Source organism: Nerophis ophidion, linkage group LG15, assembly GCF_033978795.1.
Source record: "Nerophis ophidion isolate RoL-2023_Sa linkage group LG15, RoL_Noph_v1.0, whole genome shotgun sequence".
In the NCBI taxonomy this organism is placed as follows: Eukaryota; Metazoa; Chordata; class Actinopteri; order Syngnathiformes; family Syngnathidae; genus Nerophis; species Nerophis ophidion.
In genome coordinates this window covers 36,064,103-36,089,984 of record NC_084625.1, presented here as the reverse complement: position 1 = coordinate 36,089,984, position 25,882 = coordinate 36,064,103, and positions in this window count along the sequence as shown.

Below are 25,882 nucleotides of genomic sequence, written 5' to 3'. Positions count from 1 at the left end.
TGTCTAATAATGCCTGAAGAAATGCATCTTTGAGAGTTTTCCTGAAAATAAAAAAACATTTGGTGAGGTTTGCAAAAAACAAATTTTAATTTTTACTCAATTTGACAGTAATGTACTTAGAATCCTGAGATAATGCGAAAAAAAGAATTAAATGTATTCCAACATAATTCCTAATCCAAACGTGCAAAATGTCTAAAAATGCCTGTGATATTGAATACATGTGAGTTTTACTAGATACAGTTGTTTTTCTATGGTTTGCAAATACAAAAATGAGGTTTTACTCAATATGACTGTATACTGTAACATTCAATATGACATTTTTTTTAAACATAACTCCTACACCACACATGAAAAATGGACAATAATTTCTGAAATAATGCATCTTTGGGAGTTTTACTCGAAACATATGCTTTTTTAAATCTTGCAAATGCAAAAAGTAGTTTTTTACTCAATATGACAATAATGTTCTTAGAATCCCGAGATAATGCGAAAAAAGCAATAAAAATGTATTCAAACATAACTTCTAAACAACACATGCAAAATGGCTAATAATGCCTAGAGATATGTATTTTGGTTAGTTGTACTCGAAAAATGATCTTTTGTAAGGTTTGCAAAGACACAAGTTGTTTTTTTTATTCAATATAACAGTGTAACTGTCATACTAAATATGAAAGGTTTATAATCATAACTCCAAAACCAAACATGAAATTTGTCTAAAAAAGCCTGTAATATTGAATTTATGTGAGTTTTAGCAGAATCATGAATTTTGGAAAGAATCACAATACAAAAATTAGGTTTTACTGGCCTCATATTGGTAACACTCAAAATGACAGTTTTTGAAACGTAACTCCCAAAATACACATGCAGAATTTCTAATAATCCCTGAAGAAATGCATCTTTGAGAATTTTCCTGAAAAAAAAAAAATTTGGTGAGGTTTGCAAAAACAAAATTTTATTTTTTACACAATTTGACGGCAATGTACTTGGATTCCTGAGATAATGCGAAAAAAGCAATAAAAATGTATTCCAGCATAGTTTTCCTGAAAAAAAGAAACATTTGGTAAGGTTTGCAAAAACAAAATTTGATTTGTTACTCAAATTGACAGTAATGTACTTAGAATCCTGAGATAATGCGAAAAAAGCAATAAAAATGTATTACAACATAATTCCTAATCCAAACGTGCAAAATGTCTAAAAATGCCTGTGATATTGAATCCATGTGAGTTTTACTAGATATAGTTGATTTTCTATGGTTTGCAAATACAAAAATTAGGTTTTACTCAATATGACTGTATACTGTAACTTTCAATATGACAGTTATTTAAACATAACTCCTACACCACACATGGCTAATAATGCCTGAAATAATGCATCTTTGGGAGTTTTACTCGAAACGATTGCTTTTTTAAATCTTTGCAATGCAAAAAATTGTTGTTTTACTCAATATGACAATAATGTTCTTGGAATCCTGAGATAATGCGAAAAAAGTAATAAAAAAGTTTTCAAACACAACTTTTAAACAACACATGCAAAACGGCTAATAATGCCTAGAGATGTGTATCTTTGTTAGTTGTAGTAGAAAAATGATCTTTTGTAGGGTTCACTTTAAAAAAAAAAATCCAATTTTTATGGTTAGTTTACTCTAAATTTCTACTGTAATTTTTCAATTTTTTTAGATAGGTTATACAACTGTAGAATTCATGACATTATCTGTAAATAAACAAACCGCCTGTTATTTTGAATAATATACCAGTAATGACGAACTATGTATATTCCTATTTTTTTACAGAAAAATACCAAATTAATTATACATATTATTTTCTGTTTTCTCATATTACTTTCAATTTCATGTAAAATTACAGTAATTAACTTTAATTAAATATGTAGCTTGTTATATAAAAGTATTTGTCCATACTAACAATCTTAAAGTTTTATATGTAATTTTAAGGTAAATCAAAATGTTTTAATATTTATGTGTATTTTCACATTCAAGGCGAAAAATATATGTAGCCTCTTATAAAAGGTTTATGCTCAAACTAACTATTACATTTTTTTCCCTGTAATATGACGTACATGAATGACTGCAAGACATACTTAATCAACAGTCAACAGCCTTACAGATCACACTGACGGTGGCCGTACAAACGACTTTAACAATGTTACAAATATGCGCCACACTGTGGAGCCACATCAAACAAGACTGACAAACACATTTCAGGAGAACATCGTCACCGTAACACAACATTAACACAACAGAAACAATTCCTAGAATTCCATGTGTTACAATATACACCCCCACCACCTAACCCCGCCCAGCTCAACCAACGCACGGAGGGGGGCGGTGATGTTTTGGGGCACGGGGTTGGGCGGTAGCGGGATTGTAGCCCGGAAGAGTCAGCGCTGCTTGGCCTTCTGGGTATTTGTTATGTTGTGTTTATGTTTTATTACAGTGAGGATGTTTTCCTGAAATGTGTTAATCATTCTTGTTCGATGTGGGTTCACAGTGTGGTGCATATTTGTAACAGTGTTCAAGTTGTTTGTGCAGCCACCGTCAGTGTGACCTGTGTGGCTGTTGACCAAGTATATCTTGCAGTCACTTTTCAAATGAACGACAAAACCGTGCTCATCACATGCCTCAATTGGCACGCTGATGATTTGATGAATGAGCGTTCAATAAAACCCACCACGGTATTACGTGTCATATTCGCCCGGCCAAACTTTGAGTCAACCCTACATGAGGGTCAGTGAAATTCTCGTGGTGAAATGATACGAATGGTAAGTATGTAGCTAGGGTTGGATAGCCATTCATGCAAGGTTAACCCACTTTGTATCAATCTCCTGCATCCAGTGGCCCCCTGCTAAAGTCAATGAGACACCCCTGATCCTAACTATTCAGAAAAAATCTGTTAAACAATGGTATTTTTCTGTGGAACCGCCAGCATTGTCACTTCACTAAAGGTGGTTGATCGTAATAATTTGGAAAAACTCTGAAGAATAAAGGGTTTTTTTTTCTGCGGAACTGTTTGCATCGACACTTTATTAAAGGTGGTTGATCTTAATAATTTAGTAAAAATCTGTAAAATTACGATATTTCCCCCCAAAACGTTTCATGAAAATGTCTGTAAATATAATGTTTTTAATCATTATTTGGTTTACAATGTTTTACTTTAATTTTATGGTTTTTGTTTGGCAGCCGTAGCTGCCAGTAAATGCCCGTTTTTTTACAGAATTTATTTTTACAGTGTTTGCAAAGATACAATTTTTTATTTATTTAATATAACAGTCTAACTGTCATACTAAATATGAAAGGTTCATAAACATAACTCCAAAACCAAACATGAAATCTGTCTAAAAAAGCCTGTAATATTGACTTTATGTGAGTTTTACCTGAATTAAGTATTTTGGAAAGGTTCACAAATACAACAATTTGGTTTTACTGGCCACACATTGGTCACACTGAATAAGACAGTTTTTGAACCATATCTCCAAAAATACACATGCAAAATTACAAAAAAATGCCTGAAGAAATGTATCTTTGTGAGTTTTACTGGGAAAAAAAACATTTTGTAAGGTTTGCAAAAACAAAAAGAAATGTTTTGTAATGTTAATGTAATTTTAAGGTAAATTAATTTTTTTTAATATTTTTGTGTATTTTCACATTCATGGCGAAAAATATATGTAGCCTCTTATAAAAGGTTTATGCTCAAACTAACATTTACATTTCTTTCCCTGTAATATGACATACATGAGTGACTGCAAGACATACTTAATCAACAGTCAACAGCCTTACAAATCACACTGACGGTGGCCGTACAAACAACTTTAACAATGTTACAAATATCCGCCACATTGTGGAGCCACATCAAACAAGAATGACGAACACATTTCAGGAGAACATCTTCACCGTAACACAACATTAACACAACAGAAACAAAACCCAGAATTCCATGTGTTACAATATACACCCCCACCACCTAACCCCGCCCACCTCAACCAACGCATGGAGGGGGGCGGTGATGTTTTGGGGTGCGGGGTTGGGTGGTAGCAGGGGTGTAGCCCGGAAGAGTCAGCGCTGCATGGGCTTGTGGGTATTTGTTATGTTATGTTGTGTTTATGTTTTGTTACAGTGAGGATGTTTTCCTGAAATGTGTTTATCATTCTTGTTCGATGTGGATTCACAGTGTGGTGCATATTTTGTAACAGTGTTAAAGTTGTTTGTACAGCCACTAGCAGTGTGACCTGTGTGGCTGTTGACCAAGTATGTTTTGCAGTCACTATCACGTGCATGACAATACCATGCACATCACACTCATTAGTAGGCATGCTGATGATTTGGTGAAGGAGCGTATAAAAAGTCAACCGGCCAGACTTTGGGTCAATCCTACATGAGGGTCAGTAAAATTCTCACAGTGAAATGGTAGGATCGGTAAGTATGTTGCTAGGGTGGGGTAGCCATTCATGCAAGGTGAATCCACTTTGCATCAAGTTCCTGCATCCAGTGGCCCCCGCTAAAGTCAATGAGACACCCCTGATCCCAACAATTCAGAAAAAATCTGTAAAACAATGGGATTTTTCTGTGGAACCGCCAGCATTGTCACTTCACTAAAAGTGGTTGATCGTAATAATTTGGAAAAACTCTTTAGAATAAAGGTATTTTTCTGCAGAACTGTTTGCATCGTCACTTTATTAAAGGTGGTTGATCTTAATAATTTAGTAAAAATCTGTAAAATTACGATATTTCAACCCAAAACGTTTCATGAAAATGTCTGTAAATATAATATTTTTGATCATTATTTGGTTTACAATGTTTTACTTTAGTTTTATGGTTTTTGTTTGGCAGCCGTAGCTGCCAGTAAATGACCGTTTTTTTACAAAATTTATTTTTACAGTGTTTGCAAAGATAAAAGTTAGTTTTTTTATTCAATATAACAGTAAAACTGTCATACTAAATATGAAAGGTTAATAAACATTATTTCCAAAACCAAACAGGAAATCTGTCTAAAAAAAGCCTGTAATATTGACTTTATGTGAGTTTTACCTGAATTAGGTATTTTGGAAAGGTTCACAAATAAAAAAATTTGGTTTTACTGGCCTCACATTGGTCACACTCAATAAGACAGTTTTTGAACCCTATCTCCAAAAATACACATGCAAAATTACAAAAAAATGCCTGAAGAAATGTATCTTTGTGAGTTTTACTGGATAAAAAAAACATTTTGTAAGGTTTGCAAAAACAAAAAGAAATGTTTTACCCAATTTGACAGTAATGTACTTAAAATCCTGAGATAATGCAAAAAGAGCAATAAAAATGTATTCCAACATAATTCCTAATCCAAACGTGCAAAATGTCTAAAAATGCCTGTGATATTGAATCCATGTGAGTTTTACTAGATATAGTTGATTTTCTATGGTTTGCAAATACAAAAATTAGGTTTTACTCAATATGACTGTATACTGTAACACTCAATATGACAGTTATTTAAACATAACTCCTACACCACACATGGCTAATAATGCCTGAAATAATGCATCTTTGGGAGTTTTACTCGAAACGATTGCTTTTTTAAATCTTTGCAAAGCAAAAAATTGTTGTTTTACTCAATATGACAATAATGTTCTTGGAATCTGAGATAATGCGAAAAAAGCAATAAAAAAGTTTTCAAACACAACTTTTAAACAACATATGCAAAAGGGCTAATAATGCCTAGAGATATGAATTTTCGTTAGTTGTACTAGAGAAATTATCTTTTGTAAGGTTAACAAAGACACAAGTTAGTTTTTTTTTATTCAATATAACAGTATAACTGTCATACTAAATATGAAAGGTTTAAAATCATAACTCCAAAACCAAACATTAAATCTTCCTAAAAAAAAGCCTGTAACATTGAATTTATGTTAGTTTTAGCAGAATCAGGTATTTTGGAAAGGTTCACACATACAAAAATTGGGTTTTACCGGCCTCATATTGGTCACACTCATAATGACAATTTTGAAACATAACTCCAAAAGTAGAAATGCAAAATGTCTAATAATGCCTGACAGTTTTCCTGAAAAAAATATTTGGTAAGGTTTGCAAAAAAAAAAAAAATGTTTTAACTAAATTCGACAGTAATGTACTTAGAATCCTGAGATAATGCAAAAAGAGCAATAAAAATGTATTCCAACATAATTCCTAATCCAAACGGGCAAAATGTCTAAAAATGCCTGTGGTAATGACAAATGTGAGTTTTTCTTCTATAGTTTGCAAATACAAAAATGAGATTTTACTCAATATGACTGTATACTGTAACACCAATATGACAGTTTTTTAAACATAACTCCTACACCACACATGAAAAATGGCTAATAATGCCTGAAAAAATGATCTTTGGGAGTTTTACTCGAAACAGATGCTTTTTTAAATCTTGCAAATGCAAAAAGTAGTTCTTTACTCAATATGACTATAACGTTCTTAGAATCCTGAGATAATGCGAAAAAAGCAATAAAATTGTATTCCAACATAATTCCTAATCCAAACGTGCAAAATGTCTAAAAATGCCCGTGATATTGAATAAATGTGAGTTTTACTAGATATAGTTGTTTTTCAATGGTTTGCAAATAAAAAATGAGGTTTTACTCAATATGACTGTATACTGTAACTCTCAATATGACAGTTTTTTAAACATAACTCCTACAACACACATGAAAAATGGCTAATAATGCCTGAAATAATGCATCTTTGGGAGTTTTACTCGAAACATATGCTTTTTTAAATCTTGCAAATGCAAAAAGTAGTTTTTTACTCAATATGACTATAATAGTCTTAGAATCCTGAGATAATGCGAAAAAAGCAATAAAAATGTATTCAAACATAACTGCTAAACAACACATGCAAAATGGCTAATAATAGCTAGAGATGTGTTTTTTTGTTAGTTGTACTAGAAAAATGATCTTTTGTAAGGTTTGCAAAGACACAAGTTAGTTTTTTTATTCAATATAACAGTGTAACTGTCATACTAAATATGAAAGGTTTATAATCATAACTCCAAAACCAAATATGAAATTTGTCTTTAAAAGCCTTTAATATTGAATTTTTTGTAAGTTTTACCAGAATCAGGTATTTTGGAAGGGTTCACAAATACAAAAATTAGGTTTTACTGGCCTCATATTGGTCACACTCAAAATGACAGTTTTTGAAACATAACTCCAAAAATACACATGCAAAATGTCTAATAATGCCCGAAGAAATGCATCTTCGAGAGTTTTCCTGAAAAAAAACATTTGGTAAGGTTTGCAAAAACAAAATTTGATTTGTTACTCAATTTGACAGTAATGTACTTAGAATCCTGAGATAATGCGAAAAAAGCTATGAAAATGTATTCCAACATAATTCTAAATCCAAACGTGCAAAATATCTAAAAATGCCTGTGATATTGAATACATGTGAGTTTTACTAGATACAGATGTTTTTCTATGGTTTGCAAATACAAAAATGAGGTTTTACTCAATATGACTGTATACTGTCACACTCAATATGACAGTTATTTAAAGATAACTCCTACACCACACATGAAAAATGGCTAATAATGACTGAAATAATGCATCTTTGGGAGTTTTACTCGAAACATATGCTTTTTTAAATCTTGCAAATGCAAAAAGTAGTTTTTTACTCAATATGACTATAATGTTCTTAGAATCCTGAGATAATTTGAAAAAAGCAATAAAATTGTATCAAATATAACTTCTAAACAACACATGCAAAATGGCTAATAATGCCTAGAGATATGGTTTTTTTGTTAGTTGTACTAGAAAAATTATCTTTTGTAAGGTTTGCAAAGACACAAGTTAGTTTTTTTATTCAATATAACAGTGTAACTGTCATACTAAATATGAAAGGTTTATAATCATAACTCCAAAACCGAACATGAATTTTTTTTTAAAAAGCCTGTAATATTGAATTTATGTGAATTTTAGCAGAATCAGGTATTTTGGAAAGGTTCACAAATACAAAAATTTGGTTTTACTGGCCTCATATTGGTCACACTCAAAATGACAGTTTTTGAAACATAACTCCAAAAATACATATGCAAAATGTCTAATAATAACTGAAGAAATGCATCTTTGAGAGTTTTCCTAAAAAAAAAAACATTTGGTGACGTTTGCAAAAAACTTTTTTATTTTTTACTCAATTTGACGGCAATGTACATAGGATCCTGAGATAATGCAAAAAAATCAATAAAAATGTATTCAAACATAACTTCTAAACAACAAATGCAAAATGGCTAATAATAGCTAGAGATATGTTAGAAAAATGATCTTTTGTAAGGTTTGCAAAGACACAAGTTAGTTTTTTTATTCAATATAACAGTGTAACTGTCATACTAAATATGAAAGGTTTATAATCATAACTCCAAAACCAAATATGAAATTTGTCTTAAAAAGCCTTTAATATTGAATTTATGTAAGTTTTAGCAGAATCAGGTATTTTGGAAAGAATCACAAATACAAATATTACATTTTACTGGCCTCATATTGGTCACACTCAAAATGACAGTTTTTGAAACATAACTCCAAACATACACATGCAAAATGTCTAATAATGCCTGAAGAAATGCATCTTTGGAAGTTTTCCTGAAAAAAAAAAAATTTTGTAAGGTTTGCAAAAACAAATTTTATTTTTTTGCTCAATTTGACAGTACTATACTTAGAATCCTGAGATAATGCGAAAAAAGCAATAAAAATGTATTCCAACATATATCCTAATCCAAATGTGCAAAATGTCTAAAAATGCCTGTGATATTGAATACATGTGAGGTTTACTAGATACAGTTGTTTTTCTTTGGTTTGCAAATACAAAAATTAGGTTTTACTCGATATGACTGTATACTGTAACACTCAATATGACAGTTATTTAAACATAACTCCTACACCACACATGAAAAATAGCTAATAATGCCTGAAATAATGCATCTTTGGGAGTTTTACTCGAAACATATGCTTTTTGAATTTTGCATTTGCAAAAAGTAGTTTTTTACTCAATATGACAATAATGTTCTTAGAATCCTGAGATAATGCGAAAAAAGCAATACAAATGTATTCAAACAGAACTTCTAAACAACACATGCAAAATGGCTAATAATGCCTAGAGATATGTATTTTTGTTAGTTGTACTAGAAAAATGATCTTTTGTACGGTTCACAAAGACACAAGTTAGTTTTTTTATTCAATATAACAGTATAACTGTCATACTAAATATGAAAGGTTTATAATCATAACTCCAAAACCAAACATTAATTTGTCTTAAAAAGCCTTCAATATTGAATGTATGTGAGTTTTACCAGAATCAGGTATTTTGGAAAGAATCACAAATAGAAAAACTACGTTTTACTGGCCTCATATTGGTCACACTCAAAATGACAGTTTTTGAAACATAACTCCAAAAATACACATGCAAAATGTCTAATAATGCCTGAAGAAATGCATCTTTAGAAGTTTTCCTGAAAAAAAAAAACATTTGGTAAGGTTTGCAAAAACACATTTTAATGTTTCGCTCAATTTGACAGTACTATACTTAGAATCCTGAGATAATGCGAAAAAAGCAATAAAAATGTATTCCAACATATTTCCTTATCCAAACGTGCAAAATGTCTAAAAATGCCTGTGATATTGAAAACATGTGAGTTTTACTAGATACAGTTGTTTTTCTTTGGTTTGCAAATACAAAAAATAGGTTTTACTCAATATGACTGTATACTGTAACACTCAATATGACAGTTATTTAAACATAACTCCTACACCACACATGAAAAATAGCTAATAATGCCTGAAATCATCCATCTTTGGGAGTTTTACTCGAAACATATGCTTTTTAAATTTTGCAAATGCAAAAAGTAGTTTTTTTACTCAATATGACAATAATGTTCTTAAAATCCTGAGATAATGCTAAAAAAGCAATAAAAATGTATTCAAACAGAACTTCTAAACAGCACATGCAAAATGGCTAATAATGCCTAGAGATATGTATTTTTGTTACTTGTACTAGAAAAATGATCTTTTGTAAGGTTCACAAAGACACAAGTTAGTTTTTTTATTCAATATAACAGTATAACTGTCATACTAAATATGAAAAGTTTATAATCATAACTCCAAAACCAAACATTAATTTGTCTTAAAAAGCTTTTAATATTGAATTCATGTGAGTTTTACCAGAATCAGGTATTTTGGAAAGAATCACGAATAGAAAGATGAGGTTTTACTGGCCTCATATTGGTCACACTCAAAATGACAGTTTTTGAAACATAACTCCAAACATACACATGCAAAATGTCTAATAATGCCTGAAGAAATGCATCTTTGAGAGTTTTCCTGAAAAAAAAAACATTTGGTAAGGTTTGCAAAAACAAATTTAAATTTTTTGCTCAATTTGAGAGGAATGTACTTAGAATCCTGAGATAATGCGAAAAAAGCAATAAAAATGTATTCCAACATAATTCCTAATCCAAACGTGCAAAATGTCTAAAAATGCCTGTGATATTGAAGAAATGTGAGTTTTACTAGATACAGTTGTTTTTCTATGGTTTGCAAATACAAAAATTAGGTTTTACTCAATATGACTGTATACTGTAACACTCAATATGACAGTTATTTAAACATAACTCCTACACCAGACATGAAAAATAGCTAATAATGCCTGAAATAATCCATCTTTGGGAGTTTTACCCAAAACATATGCTTTTTAAATTTTGCAAATGCAAAAAGTATTTTTTTACTTAATATGACAATAATGTTCTTAGAATCCTGAGATAATGCGAAAAAAGCAATAAAAATGTATTCAAACAGAACTTCTAAACAACACATGCAAAATGGCTAATAATGCCTAGAGATATGTATTTTTGTTAGCTGTACTAGAAAAATTATCTTTTCAAGGTTCACAAAGACACAAGTTAGTTTTTTTATTCAATATCACAGTGTAACTGTCATACTAAATATGAAAGGTTTATAATCATAACCCCAAAACCAAACATTAATTTGTATTAAAAAGCCTTTAATATGGAATTCATGTGAGTTTTACCAGAATCAGGTATTTTGGAAAGAATCACAAATACAAAGATTAGGTTTTACTGGCCTCATATTGGTCACACTCAAAATGACAGTTAATAACTCCAAAAATACACATGCACAATGTCTAATAATGCCTCAAGAAATGCATTTTTGGAAGTTTTCCTGAAAAAAAAACATTTGGTAATGTTTTCAAAACAAATTTTATTTTTTTGCTCAATTTGACAGTACTATACTTAGAATCCTGAGATAATGCGAAAAAAGCAATAAAAATGTATTCCAATATATTTCCTAATCCAAACGTGCAAAATGTCTAAAAATGCCTGTGATATTGAATACATGTGAGTTTTACTAGATACATTTGTTTTTCTTTGGTTTGCAAATACAAAAATTAGGTTTTACTCAATATGACTGTATACTGTAACACTCAATATGACAGTTATTTAAACATAACTCCTACACCACACATGAAAAATGGCTAATAATGCCTAGAGATATGTATTTTTGTTAGTTGTACTAGAAAAATGATCTTTTGTTAGGTTCACAAAGACACAAGTTAGTTTTTATTCAATATAACAGTATAACTGTCATACTAAATATGAAAGGTTTATAATCATAACTCCAAAACCACACATTAATTTGTCTTAAAAAACCTTTAATATTGAATTTATGTGAGATTTACCAGAATCAGGTATTTTGGAAAGAATCACAAATACAAAGATTAGGTTTTACTGGCCTCTTATTGGTCACACTCACAATGACAGTTTTTGAAACATAACTCCAAAAATACACATGCAAAATGTCTAATAATGCCTGAAGAAATGCATCTTTGAGAGTTTTCCTGAAAAAATAAACATTTGGTAAGGTTTGCAAAAATGTTTGTTATTATTACCAACCCTCCAGAATTTTCCGGGAGACTCCGGAATTTCAAGGCAATCATTCAAGGGTAATCATTCCCGCGAACATCCGCCAGTTTTCACCCGAACAACAATGTTCAATGGGTGCCGTGTTAACACTGCCTTGTACTAACAGCGTACTATTCCAGACATGTCTGTATTTAGCTTTTATGAACACAAGTCATAGCATCCACCTTTTCATCAAACATACAGCATACAGTCTCAGCCACATGTTCTGTAAGGTTTTTGCAAACACGTGTCAGTGACTGCAAGGCATACTTACAGGTCACACTGACGGTGGCTGTAAAAATAAGTTATTCACTGTTACAAATATGCACCACACTGTGAAACCACACCAAACAAGAATGACAAACACATTTCGGGAAAACATCCGCGCTGCAACACAACAAGAACACAACAGAAGAACTACCCAGAATCCCATGCAGCCCTGAATCTTCCGGGTTACCACCAAACCCCGCCTCCCAACTCCGCCCCCCCCTGCGTCGGTGGAGGTGGTGAGTTAGGGCTGCAAGGTGTTCTGGGTATTTGTTCTGTTGTGTTTATGTTGTGGTACAGTGTGGATGTTCTCCCAAAATGTGTTTTTCATTCTTGTTTGGTGTGTGTTCACAGTGTGGCGCATATTTGTAACAGTGTTAAACTTGTTATACGGCCACCCTCAGTGTGACCTGTATGGCTGTTGATCGAGTATGTCTTGCAGTCACTCACGTGTGTCAACCAAAGAGTTTTACTGTATATAACCAGGCCGGCACGCTGGTAATATGTTGTTAAATCGATAGCGACGACATGTAGTAAAAGGCGATAAAGGCAGCGCTAACCCGGTATTCTTGTGGTATTGTTAACTGGGTGTAAATCCGCAATACTATTTAAACCAGTGGTGTCAAACTCATTTTAGATCGGGGGCCACATGAAGAAAAATCTACTCCCAATAAAGACACCTTCAGATTGTTTTCTTTGTTTAGAAATAGAAGAAGCACTTTCTGAAAATGTAAAAATCATAATGTTGTTGTTTTTTTACACTTACATGTTGCGTTTAATAGTATTCTATCTTTATTTGTTGTCATTTATACTTTCTGAATGAATGATGTTATAATTTTCATCAGTCAACTCATTGGTGTTCATTTTCAATCAATCTAGATAAAAAAATATCAAAATAAATTACAGTCTGTTATGTATGTAGTGCTATCATTTTCCTCGATTAATGTACTAACATCATGTGGTTTATTTTGTACATATGTACCGACATCTACAGCAGTGGTCGGCAACCTTTAACACTCAGAGAGCCATTTTGACCCGTTTCACAAAATAAAGAAATCAATGGGAGTCACAAAACTCTTTTGAAATTTAAAATGAAATAACACAGCATACAAAGTTTTTTTTTTTTGCTTTGTGCTACGTATAAACCAGGGGTCTCAGAGATACGGCCCGCACCTTCATCCATCCGTCCATCCATCTTCTTCCACTTATCCGAGGTCGGGTCACGGAGGTAGCAGCCTAAGCAGGGAAGCCCAGACTTCCCTCTCCCCAGCCACTTCGTCTAGCTCTTCCCGGGGGATCCCGAGGCGTTCCCAGGCCAGCCGGGAGACTAAGTCTTCCCAACGTGTCCTGGGTCTTCCCCGTGGCCTCCTACTGGTTGGGCGTTCCCTAAACACCTTCCTTGGGAGGCGTTTGGGTGGCATCCTGACCAGATGCACGAACCACCTCATCTGGCCCCTCTCGATGTGGAGGAGCAGCGGCTTTACTTTGAGTTCCTCCCGGATGACAGAGCTTCTCACCCCATCTCTAAGGGAGAGCCCCGCCACACGGCGGAGGAAACTCATTTCGGCCGCTTGTACCCGTGATCTTATCCTTTCGGTCATGACCCAAAGCTCATGACCATAGGTGAGAATGGGAACGTAGATCGACCAGAAAAATGAGAGCTTTGCCTTCCGGCTCAGCTCCTTCTTCACCACAACGGATCGGTACAACGTCCGCATTACTGTAGACGCCGCACCGATCCGCCTGTCGCTCTCACGATCCACTCTTCCCCCACTCGTGAACAAGACTCCTAGGTACTTGAACTCCTCCACTTGGGGCAGGGTCTCCTCCCCAACCTGGAGATGGCACTCCACCCTTTTCCGGGAGGGAACCATGGACTCGGATTTGGAGGTGCTGATGCTCATTCCGGCCGCTTCACACTCGGCTGCGAACCGATCTAGTGAGAGCTGAAAATCCCGGCCAGATGATGCCATCAGGACCACATCATCTGCAAAAAGCAGAGACCTAATCCCGCGGCCACCAAACCGGAACCCCTCAACGCCTTGACTGCGCCTAGAAATTCTGTCCATAAAAGTTATGAACAGAATCGGTGACCAAGGGCAGCCTTGGCGGGGTCCAACCCTCACTGGAAACGTGTCCGACTTACTGCCGACAATGCGGACCAACCTCTGACACCGATCGTACAGGGAGCGGACTGCCACAATAAGACATACTCTCTGAGCACTCCCCACAGGACTTCCCAAGGGACACGTAGACTGGTTGGGCAAACTCCCATGCACCCTCAAGAACCCTGCGGAGAGTATAGAGCTGGTCCACAGTTCCATGACCAGGACGAAAACCACACTGTTCCTCCTGAATCAGAGGTTCGACTATCCGGCGTAGCCTCCTCTCCAGTACACCTGAATAAACCTTACCGGGAAGGCTGAGGAGTGTGATCCCACGATAGTTGGAACACACCATCCGGTCCCCCTTCTTAAAGAGAGGGACCACCACCCTGGTCTGCCAATCCAGAGGTACCGCCCCCGATGTCCACGCGATGCTGCAGAGTCTTGTCAACCAAGACAGCCCCGCAGCATCCAGAGCCTGAAGGAACTCTGAGCGGGTCTCATCCACCCCTGGGGCCTTGCCACCGAGGAGCTTTTTAACTACCTTAGCAACCTCAGCCCCAGAGTCCATCACAGACTCCCCGGGCACTGCTTCCTCATAGGAAGACGTGTTGGTGGGCTTGAGGAGGTCTTCGAAGTAGTCCTTCCACCTATCCACAACATCCGCAGTTGAGGTCAGCAGAACACCATCCGCACCATACACGGTGTTGACAGTACACTGCTTCCCCTTCCTGAGGCGGCGGATGGTGGTCTTACGAGCCAAAAGAACCCGATAGGACTCTTTCTGCAGCTTGACGGCATCCCTCACCGCCAGTGTCCACCAACGGGTTCTAGGATTACCACCACGACAGGCACCAACTACCTTGCGGCCACAGCTCCAATCAGCCGCCTCGACAATAGAGGTGCGGAACATGGTCCACTTGGACTCAATGTCCAGCACCTCCCTCGTGACGTGTTCAAAGTTCTTCCGAAGGTGGGAATTGAACCTTTCTCTGACAGGATACTCTGCCGGACGTTCCCAGCAAACCCTCACAATGCGTTTGGACCTGCCAGGTCTGTCCGGCATCCCTCTTCACCATCGCAGCCAACTCACCACCAAGTGGTGGTCGGTAGAAAGCTCCGCCCCTCTCTTTGCCCGAGTGTCCAAAACATGAGGCCGCAAATCCGATGACACAACTACAAAGTCGATCATGGAACTGCGGCTTAGGGTGTCCTGGTGCCAAGTGCACATATGGATACCCTTATGTTTGAACATGGTGTTTGTTATGGACAAACTGTGACAAGCACAAAAGTCCAATAACAAAACATCACTCGGTTTCAGATCCGGGCGGCCATTCTTCCCAATCACGCCTCTCCAAGTTTCACTGTCGTTACCAACATGAGCGTTGAAGACCCCCAGCAGAACAAGGGAATCCCCCGAGGGAGCACACTACAGTACTTCCTCAAGTGTACCCAAAAAGGGTGGGTACTCTGAACTGTTGTTTGGTGCGTAAGCACAAACAACAGTCAGGACCCGTCCCCCCACCCGAAGGCGGAGGGAGGCTACCCTTTCGTCCACTGGGTTGAACTCCAACGTGCAGGCTTTGAGCCGAGGGGCAACGAGAATTGCCACCCCAGCCCGTCGCCTCTCACTGCCGGCCTCGCCAGAGTGGAAGAGAGTCCAGCCCCTTTCAAGAGATTTGGTTCCAGAGCCCTTGCTGTGCGTCGAAGTGAGTCCGATTACATCCAGCCGGAATTTCTCTACTTCGCGCACTAGCTCAGGCTCTTTCCCACCCAGTGAACTGACGTTCCACGTCCCAAGAGCTAGCTTATGTAGCCGAGGATCGGACCGTCAAGAGCCCTGCCTTCGGCTGCCGCCCAGCTCACATTGCACCCGACATCTATGGCCCCTCATATGGGTGGTGAGCCCATTGGAGGGGGGACCCACGTTGCCTCTTCGGGCTATGCCCAACCGGGCCCCATGGGTACAGGTCCGACCACCAGGCGCTCGCCATCGTGCCCCACCTCCAGGCCTGGCTCCAGAGGGGGGCCACGGTGACCCGCGTCTGGGCGAGGGATATCTGGGTCCTTTGTTTTTATTTTTCATAGAGGTCTTCGAGCTGCTCGTTGTCTGGTCCCTCACGTAGGACCAGTTTGCCTTGGGAGACCCTACCAGGGGGCTTAAAGCTCTGGTCAACATAGCTCCTAGGATCATTGGGACACGCAAACTCCTCTACCACGGTAAGGTGGCAGCTCAGAGAGGAGCCCGCACCTTTATATGACAATTTAATATTATTGCAGCCCGCAAGTTTTAATTGAATGCCGCTTGACAACATCACAATTGCCCAACCAACCCAATTTATCCGGGAGACTCCCAAATTTCAGGGCAAAATTTCAGGACAACTTTACTCTCGAATGTCTGCTGATTTTTATCCAAACAATATTGAGAATGTTCTGTGATGATATTGCGCTTAAAACCCTCTACATACATAAACAAAAAGCTTGTCAGCCCAGTTACATATTGTATATGGCAGGGGTCTCAAACTCAATTTACCTGGGGGCCACTGGATGCAGAAACTGGGTGAGGCTGGGGCGCAGGAAAATATTTCTTAAAAAAATCTAACATGCACTTTTTAATGAATTCACCTACAATGAATGGCTTTCCCGCCCTAACAACATACTTGCCAACCCTCACGATTTTTCTGGGAGACTCCTGAATTTCAGTGCACCTCCCGACAATCCAACCCATGGGTGTCCAACTCTGGCCCACGGGCCAAATTTGGCCCGCCGTGTAATTTCATTTGGCCCTTGAGGCAATATCACATTAACATTAGAGCTGGCCCGCCGGTATTATACAGCGGCAGTGTTGTTCTAACACCACGTTCACCGCTAATACTCATACTTGCCAACCCTAACGATTTTCTCGGGAGACTCCCGAAGTTCAGTGGCCCTCCCGAAAATCTCCCGGGGCAACCATTCTCCCGAATTTCTCCCGATTTCCACCCGGACAATAATATTGGGGGCGTACCTTAAAGGCACTGCCTTAGGCGTTTTCTTCAACCTATCGTCACGTTTATACAAACAGCATGCCGGCCGGGTCACATAATATATGCGGCCTATACCCACACATAATTGAATGCAAGGCATACTTGATCAATAGCCATACATGTCACGCTGAGGGTGGCTGTATAAACAACTATAACACTGTTACGAATATGCGCCACACTGTGAACCCACACCAAACAAGAATGACAAACCCCTTTCGGGAGAACATCAGGACCGTAACACAACATAAACACAACACTACAAATACTCAGAACCCCTTGCAGCACTAACTCTTCCGGGACGTTTCAATATACACCCCACGCTACCATCAAACCCCGCCCCCCCAACCACGCTCACCCCATTATTTTATTTTCAAATTTATCAGATTGTGGAAAAAGTTAATATTGATATTTACCTCAGGAGGCTGCAAATAGAAAAGAGGCATTACATGTTTTAGTAAAATTGTATTTAATATACCATTGATGTTTTTTTGTTTGTTTTGTGAAAGTTCAGTTTGCACTATTCAGTTATATAAGCGTTGCTTGTTCCATATTCAGTGTTAAAGCAAATCAGTGTAGCAAACTGAGCAATAATTAACGTTTTATTCATGCACTTTCTCTTGCTACTTCAAGGCTTGAATGTTTGATTCATTCTTTGTTATTTTATTTCCAAATGTATTATTAGCCTGTGGAAAAAGTTTATTTTTATATTTACCTGAGAAGGCTGCAAATAGAAAAGAGGCATTACATTTTTATTTAAATTGTATTTGAAATGCCATTGATATTTTTTAATTATTATTATTATTATTATTATTTGAAACTCGATTTTGCATGTCACTATAAAGTTATATAAGCCTTGTTTGTTCAATATTCAATGCAAAACTTGTTTGGGTCTCTACTAAAAGGTTAATTTGTTCAACCTTGGCCCGCGGCTTTGTTCAGTTTTAAATTTTGGCCCACTCTGTATTCGAGTTTGACACCCCTGATCTAACCGGTGCAACCATTTTCCCAAATTTCTCCCAATTTTCACTTGGCCGACATTATTAAGGACTGCCGTGACTGCACTGTCTTTAACGTCCTCTACAACAGTGGTTCTCAACCTTTTTTCAGTGATGTACCCCCTGTGAACATTTTTTTAATTCAAGTACCCCCTAATCAGAGCAAAGCATTTTTGGTTGGAAAAAAGTGATAAAGAAGTAAAATACAGCAATATGTCATCAGTTCCTGATGTATTAAATTGTATTACAGTGCAAAATATTGCTCATTTGTAGTGGTCTTTCTTGAACTATTTGGAAAAAAAGATATAAAAATAACTAAAAAACTTGTTGAAAAATAAACATGTAATTCAAAAAAAAAGATTTCTACACATAGAAGTAATCATTAACTTAAAGTGCCCTCTTTTGGGATTGTAATAGAGATCCATCTGAATTCATTAACTTAATTCTAAGCATTTATTCACAAAAAAATAAATCTTTAAGGTCAATATTTATGGAACACGTCCTCAAAAAATCTAGCTGTCAATACTCACAAATATAAATTAATCCAGGCATTGTTAGCCATTATGCATGTGTGGTTTAAGAGTTATGTTTAAATACAATGAGTGTGAAAGTATAATGTCATAAAGAGTAAAACCTCATTTTTGTCTTTGCAAATCTTACAAAAAGAACTGATTCTCGTGAAACTCAAATAAATACAATTGTACAGGCTTTTTTAGACATAATGCATGTTACGTTTTGGAGTTATGTTCATATAACGTTCAGATTTAGAATGACAGTTACACTGTCATATTGAGTAAAAAAAAACATTAGAAACATTTATCCAGGCCTTATTAGCCATTTTGCATGTGTGGTTTAGGAGTTATGTTCAAATAACTGTCATAGTGAATAAAACCGAATAAAACCTAATTTTTGTATTTGCAAACCTTACAAAATCAACTGATTCTAGTAAAACTCACATAGACACAATATTACAGGCATTTGTAGAAATAATGCATGTTTGGTTTTGGACTTATGTTTTTTATGAGTTTCATGCATAGTATGACAGTTATACCGTCATATTGAGTAAAAAAAAACTAACTTGTGTCATTGCAAACCTTACAAAATATATTTTATGTAGTAGAACTCACAAAAATACATTTATCCAGGCATTATTTGCCACGTCCATGTGTGGTTTATGAGTTATGTTTAAATAACTGTCAAAGTCAGTAAAACCTAATTTTTGTATTTGCAAACCTTACACAATCAACTGATTCCAGTAAGACTCACATAGACACAATATTACAGGCGTTTGTGGACATAATGCATGTTTGGTTTTGGAGTTATGTTTATATCGGTGTCATGCATAGTATGACAGTTATACTGTCATATTGAGTTAAAAAAAACTAACTTGTGTCTTTTCAAACCTTACCAAATATATTTTTTTGTTGTAGAAATCACAAAGATACATTCATCAAGGCATTATTAGCCATTTTGCATGTGTGGTTTAAGAGTTATGTTTAAATAACTATCTTATTGAGTGTGACAGCAAATTGTCATAGTAAGTAAAGACTCATGTTTGTAGTTGCAAAACTTACAAAAACAACTGATTCTAGTAAAACTCGAATAAATACAATATTACAGGCAGTTTTCGACATAATCCATGATTGGTTTTGGAGTTATGTCTATATAAGTTTCATACATAGTATGACAGTTATACTGTCATGTTGAGTAAAAAAAACTACTTTGTGTCCTTGCAAACATTACAAAATATCTTTTTTCTAGAATAACTAACAAAGATACATGTCTCCAGGCATTATTAGCCATTGTGCATGTGTGGTTTAAGAGTTGTGTTTAAATAACTGTCATATTGAATGTGGCAGTATACTGTCATAGTGAGTAAAGCCTATTTTTTGTATTTGCAAAACTTACAAAAACAACTGATTTCAGTAAGACTCAAATAAATACAATATTACAGGCAGTTTTCGACATAATGCATGATTGGTTTTGGAGTTATGTTTATATACAATTCATACATGGTATGATGGTTATACTGTCATATTGAGTAAAAAAAATAACTTTTGTCTTTGCAAACCTTACAAAATATATTTGTTGTAGTACAACTCACAAAGATCCATTTATCCAGGCGTCATTAGCCATTTTGCATGTTTGGTTTAGGAGTTATGTTTAAATAACTGTCATAGTGAGTAAAACCTAATTTTTGTATTTGCAAACCTTACACAATCAGCTGATTCCAGTAAGACTCACATAGACACAATATTACAGGCATTTGTGGACATAATGCACGTTTGGTTTTGGAGTTATGTTTATATGGGTTTCATGCATAGTATGACAGTTATACTGTTATATTGAGTAAAAAAAAATAACTTGTGTCCTTGCAAACATTACAAAAAATATTTTTCTAGAAAAACTAACAAAGATACATGTCTCCAGGCATTATTAGCCATTTTGCATGTGTTGTTTATAAGTTATGTTTGAAATATTTTGTATTGCTTTTTTTGCATTATCTCAAGAGAACTGTCATATTGAGTAAATAACTACTTTTTGTGTTTGCAAGATTTAAAAAAGCATTTGTTTCGAGTAAAACTCCCTAGGATGCATTTTTTCAGGCATTATTAGCCATTTTTCATGTGGAGTTCAGAAGTCATGTTTAAAATAACTGTCATTCTGTGTGTGACAATACACTAATATTTTGAGTAAAACCTAAATTCTAGTAAAACTCACATGATTTCAATATTGCAGGCATTTATAGACATTTTGTATGTGTGGTTTAGGAATTATAATGGAATACATTTTTATTGCTTTTTTGCATTATCTCAGGATTTTAAGAACATTATTGTCATATTAAGTAAAAAACTACTTTTTGTGTTTGCAAGCCACAAAAAAACATTGGTTTAGAGTAAAACTCACAAGGATGCATGATTTTAGTCAATATTAGCCATTTTTCACGTAAAGTTTAGGAGTTATGCTTAAGTAACTGTCATATTGAGTGTTTAAAAAAACGGTCATATTGAGTGTGGCAGTTAAACTGTCATTTTGTGTAAAAAAAATAGTTTTGTGTATTTGTAAAACTTACAAAAAAAAGGTTTCTAGTAAAACTCTCAAATATACATTTCTTTACGCTTTATTAGCCATTTTTCGTCTGTGGTTTAAATAACTCTCATATTGAGTGTGACAGTTTGCTGTCATCGTGAGTAAAAAACACATTTTTGAATTTCCAAACCTTACAAAAACAACTGATTCTAGTAAAACTCATATAGACACAATATTACAGGCATTTTTAGACATAATGCATGTTTGGTTTTGGAGTTATGTTTATATAACTTTCATATTTAATTTGACAGTTATACTGTTACATTGAATACAAAAAAAACTAACTTGTGTCTTTGCAAACCTTCCAAATTATCTTTTTTCTAGAAAAACTAACAAAGATACATGTCTCCAGGCATTATTAGCCATTTTGCATGTGCTGTTTGGAAGTTATGTTTGAATAAATTTGTATAGCTTTTTTCGCAATATCTCAAGATTCTAAGAAGATTACTGTCATATTGAGTAAATAACTACTTTTTGTGTTTGCAAGATTTTAAAAAGCATTTGTTTCGAGTAAAACTCCCTAGGATGCATTATTTCAGGCATTATTAGGAATTTTCCATGTGGTGTTCAGAAGTTATGTTTAAAACAACTGTCATTTTGTGTGTGACAATATACTGTCATTTTGAGTAAAACTCAAATGTTGTATTTAAAAACCTTACAAAAACAACTGATTCTAGTAAAACTCACATGTATTAAATATTGCAGGCATTTTTAGACATTTTGCATGTGTGGTTTGGGAATTATAATGGAATACATTTGTATTGCTTTTTTCGCATTATCTCAGGATTTCAAGAACAATATTGTCATATTGAGTAAAAAACTACTTTTTGTGTTTGCAAGCCGCAAAAAAAAAACATTTAATCCGAGTAAAACTCACAAGGATGCATTATTTCGGGCATTATTAGGGACGGCGTGGCGCAGTGCAAGAGTGGCCGTGCGCAAACCGAGGGTCACTGGTTCAAATCCCACCTAGAACCAACCTCGTCACGTCCGTTGTGTCCTGCAGCAAGACACTTCACCCTTGCTCCTGATGGGTGCTGGTTGGTGCCTTGCATGGCAGCTCCCTCCATCAGTGTGTGAATGGGCAAATGTGGAAGTAGTGTCAAAGCGCTTTGAGTACCTTGAAGGTAGAAAAGGGCTATACAAGTACAACCCATTTATCATTTATTAGCCATTTTTCATGTGAGTGTGGCAGTTATAATGTCATTTTGAGTTTAAAAAAAAAAAAAAAAAAAAGTTTTGTGTAAATGCAAACCTTATAAGAAAAAAGGTGTCTAGTAAAACTCTCCCAAAAAAAATTCTTCACGCATTATTGGCTATTTTTCATGTGTGGTTTAGGAATTATGTTGAAATAACTGTTATATTGAGTGTGACAGTTTGCTGTCATAATGAGTAAAAAAAGATATTTTTGTATTTGCAACCCTTACAAAAATAACTATTTCTAGTAAAACTCATGTAGATACAATATTACAGACATTTTTAGACATAATGCATGTTTGGTTTTGAAGTTATTTTTATATCACTTTAATTTTTAGTATGACAGATATATTGTCATATTGAATTGAAAAAAAACGTGTGTCTTTGCAAACCTTACAAGTTACCTTTTTTTCTAATAAAACTCACAAATATAATATTTAGAAGCCATTGATTCAGGATTGCATCTAAAATAAACAATATGACAGTATAACTCATATTAAATCTAAAAGTTATATAAACATGCATTGTGTCTAAAATGCCTGTAATATTGTATTTATTTGAGTTTTACTCGAATTAGTTGTTTTTGTAAGGTTTGCAAATACAAAATTTAGGTCTTACTCAATATGACAATATACTGTAACACTCAATAAGACAGTTATTCAAACATAACTCTTAAACCACACATGCAGAATGGCTAATAATGCCTGGATGTGTGTATATATGTGAGTTTTATTGAAAAATGTTTGCAAGGCCACAAGTTATTTTTTTTTACTCAATATGACAGTAAAACTGTTATACTAAATCATAAAGTAATATAAACATAATTCTAAAACCAAACGTGCATTATGTCTAAAAAAATCCTGTAAAATTTTATTTATTTGAGTTTTAATAGAATCAGCTGTTTTTGTAAGGTTTCTTAAAAAAAATGTGGTTTTACTCACTATGAATTTTACTATAAAAATATATATTTTGTAAGGTTTGCAAAGACACAAGTTATTTTTTTTTACTCAATATGACAGTGCAACTGTTGCGATCTGCTGTGCTCGGATCTTCACAAGTTTGTTTTTTCATTCTCAGTCTGACCCGTTTATTTCCTGTTTTTGTCCATCACTATGGTTACACATCAGTCCACCTGTTAGTCTCGCCCCGCACACCTGCTACTAATTTTCACCCTCCTATTTAAGCTCACCTTTTCTGTTTACTCATTCTCGGATCCTAATTTGCCCACGCGCAACAGTGACGACTCTCATCATTCTATGTATGTATTTTCTCGCTAGCTCTCACGCTAAGCCACTTTATTTTCCAGCTTTCATGCTGAATGTTTTTGTTTACTCTTTTGTGTCCTCGTACCAAGTTTTAGTTTTCCTTGTGTTTTATCCTAGCTTTCACGCTAGCGTCTTTTGTTTACCTTTTCTCTTTACACCTGTGTTTTTTTGTTCATAGCCTTTCGTTATTAAATAAATACCCTTTATCTTACCTATACTGTGTTCTGCTTCGACGCATCCACGGGAAAACCACACCGGCATTACCATGCCGAAGAAGAGTCCTCACAGCAACTGTCATACTATGTATGAAACTTATATGAAAATAACTCCAAAACCAAACATGCATTATGTCTAAAAATTCCTGTAATATTGCATCTATGTGAGTTTTAATAGAATCAGTTGTTTTTGTAAGGTTTGCATTTACAAAAGTTAGTTTTTTCTCAGTATGACAGTATAATGCAACACTCAATATGTCAGTTATTTAAACATAAGTCCTAAACCACTCATGCAAAATGGTTAATAATGCCTGGAGAAATGTATATTTGTTAGTTTTACAAGACAAATGATCTTTTGTAAAGTTTGCAAAGACACAATTTATTCATTTATTTATTTTTTTTATTTTTTTGACTGAATATGATAGTATAACTGACATACTAAATATCAATCAATCAATGTTTACTTATATAGCCCTAATATGAAATATATATAAACATAACTCCATAACCAATAATACATTATGTCTAAAAATACATGTGTTATTGAATCTATGTCAGTTTTACTAGAATCCGTTTTTTTTGTAAGGTTTGCAAATACAAAAATTTGGTTTTACTCAATATGACAGTATACTGTCACACTCAAGAAGTTATATAAACATAACTCTTAAACCACACATGCAAAATGGCTGATAATAATAACTGGAAATGTGTATCTATGTGAGTTTTAATGGAAACAAATATGTTGTAATGTTTGCAAAGACACGTTATTTTGTTTTACTCAATATCACAGTATAACTGTTATACTAAATCTGAAAGTTATATAAACATAACTCCAAAACCAAACATGCATTTTGTCAAAAAATTCCTGTATAATTGAATTTTTTTTAGTTTTACTAGAATCAGTTGGTTTTGGACGTTTGTAAATACAAAAAATAGATTTTACTTACTATGACAGTATACTGTCACACTCAATTAGATAGTTATTTAAACATAACTCTAAAATCACACATGCAAAATGGCTAATAATGCCTGGATAAATGAATCTTTTTAAGTTGTACTACAAAAAATATATTTTGGAAGATTTGCAAAGACACAAGTTAGTTATTTTTTACACAATATGACAGTATAACTGTCATACTATGTATGAAACATATATAAACATAACTCCAAAACCAAACATGCATTATGTCTACAAATGCCTGTAATATTGTGTCTATGTGAGTCTTACTAGAATCAGTTGATTGTGTAAGGTTTGCAAATACAAAAAATAGGTTTTACTCACTATGACAGTAAACTGCCACACTCAATATGACAGTTATTTAAACATAACTCCTAAACAACACATGCAAAATGGCTACTTATGCCTGAAGAAATGTATATTTGTTAGTTTTACAAGAAAAAATGATCTTTTTTAAGGTTTGCAAAGACACAACTTAGTTTGTTTTTTTTCTACTCAATATCACACTATAACTGTCGTACTATGATTGGAACTTATACAAACATAACTCCAAAACGAAACATGCATTATGTCTAAAAATGCCTGTAATATTGTGGGTTTCACTAGAATTATTGTTTTTGAAAAGTTTCCATTTACAGAAATTAGGATTTTACTTACTATGTCAGTATACTGCCAAACTCAATATGACAGTTATTTGAACATAGCACCAAAACAACACATGCAAAATGGCTAATAATGCCTGGAGAAATGTATCTTTGTTAGTTTTACAATACAAATGATCTTATGTAAGGTTTGCAAAGACACAATTTAGTTGTTGTTTTT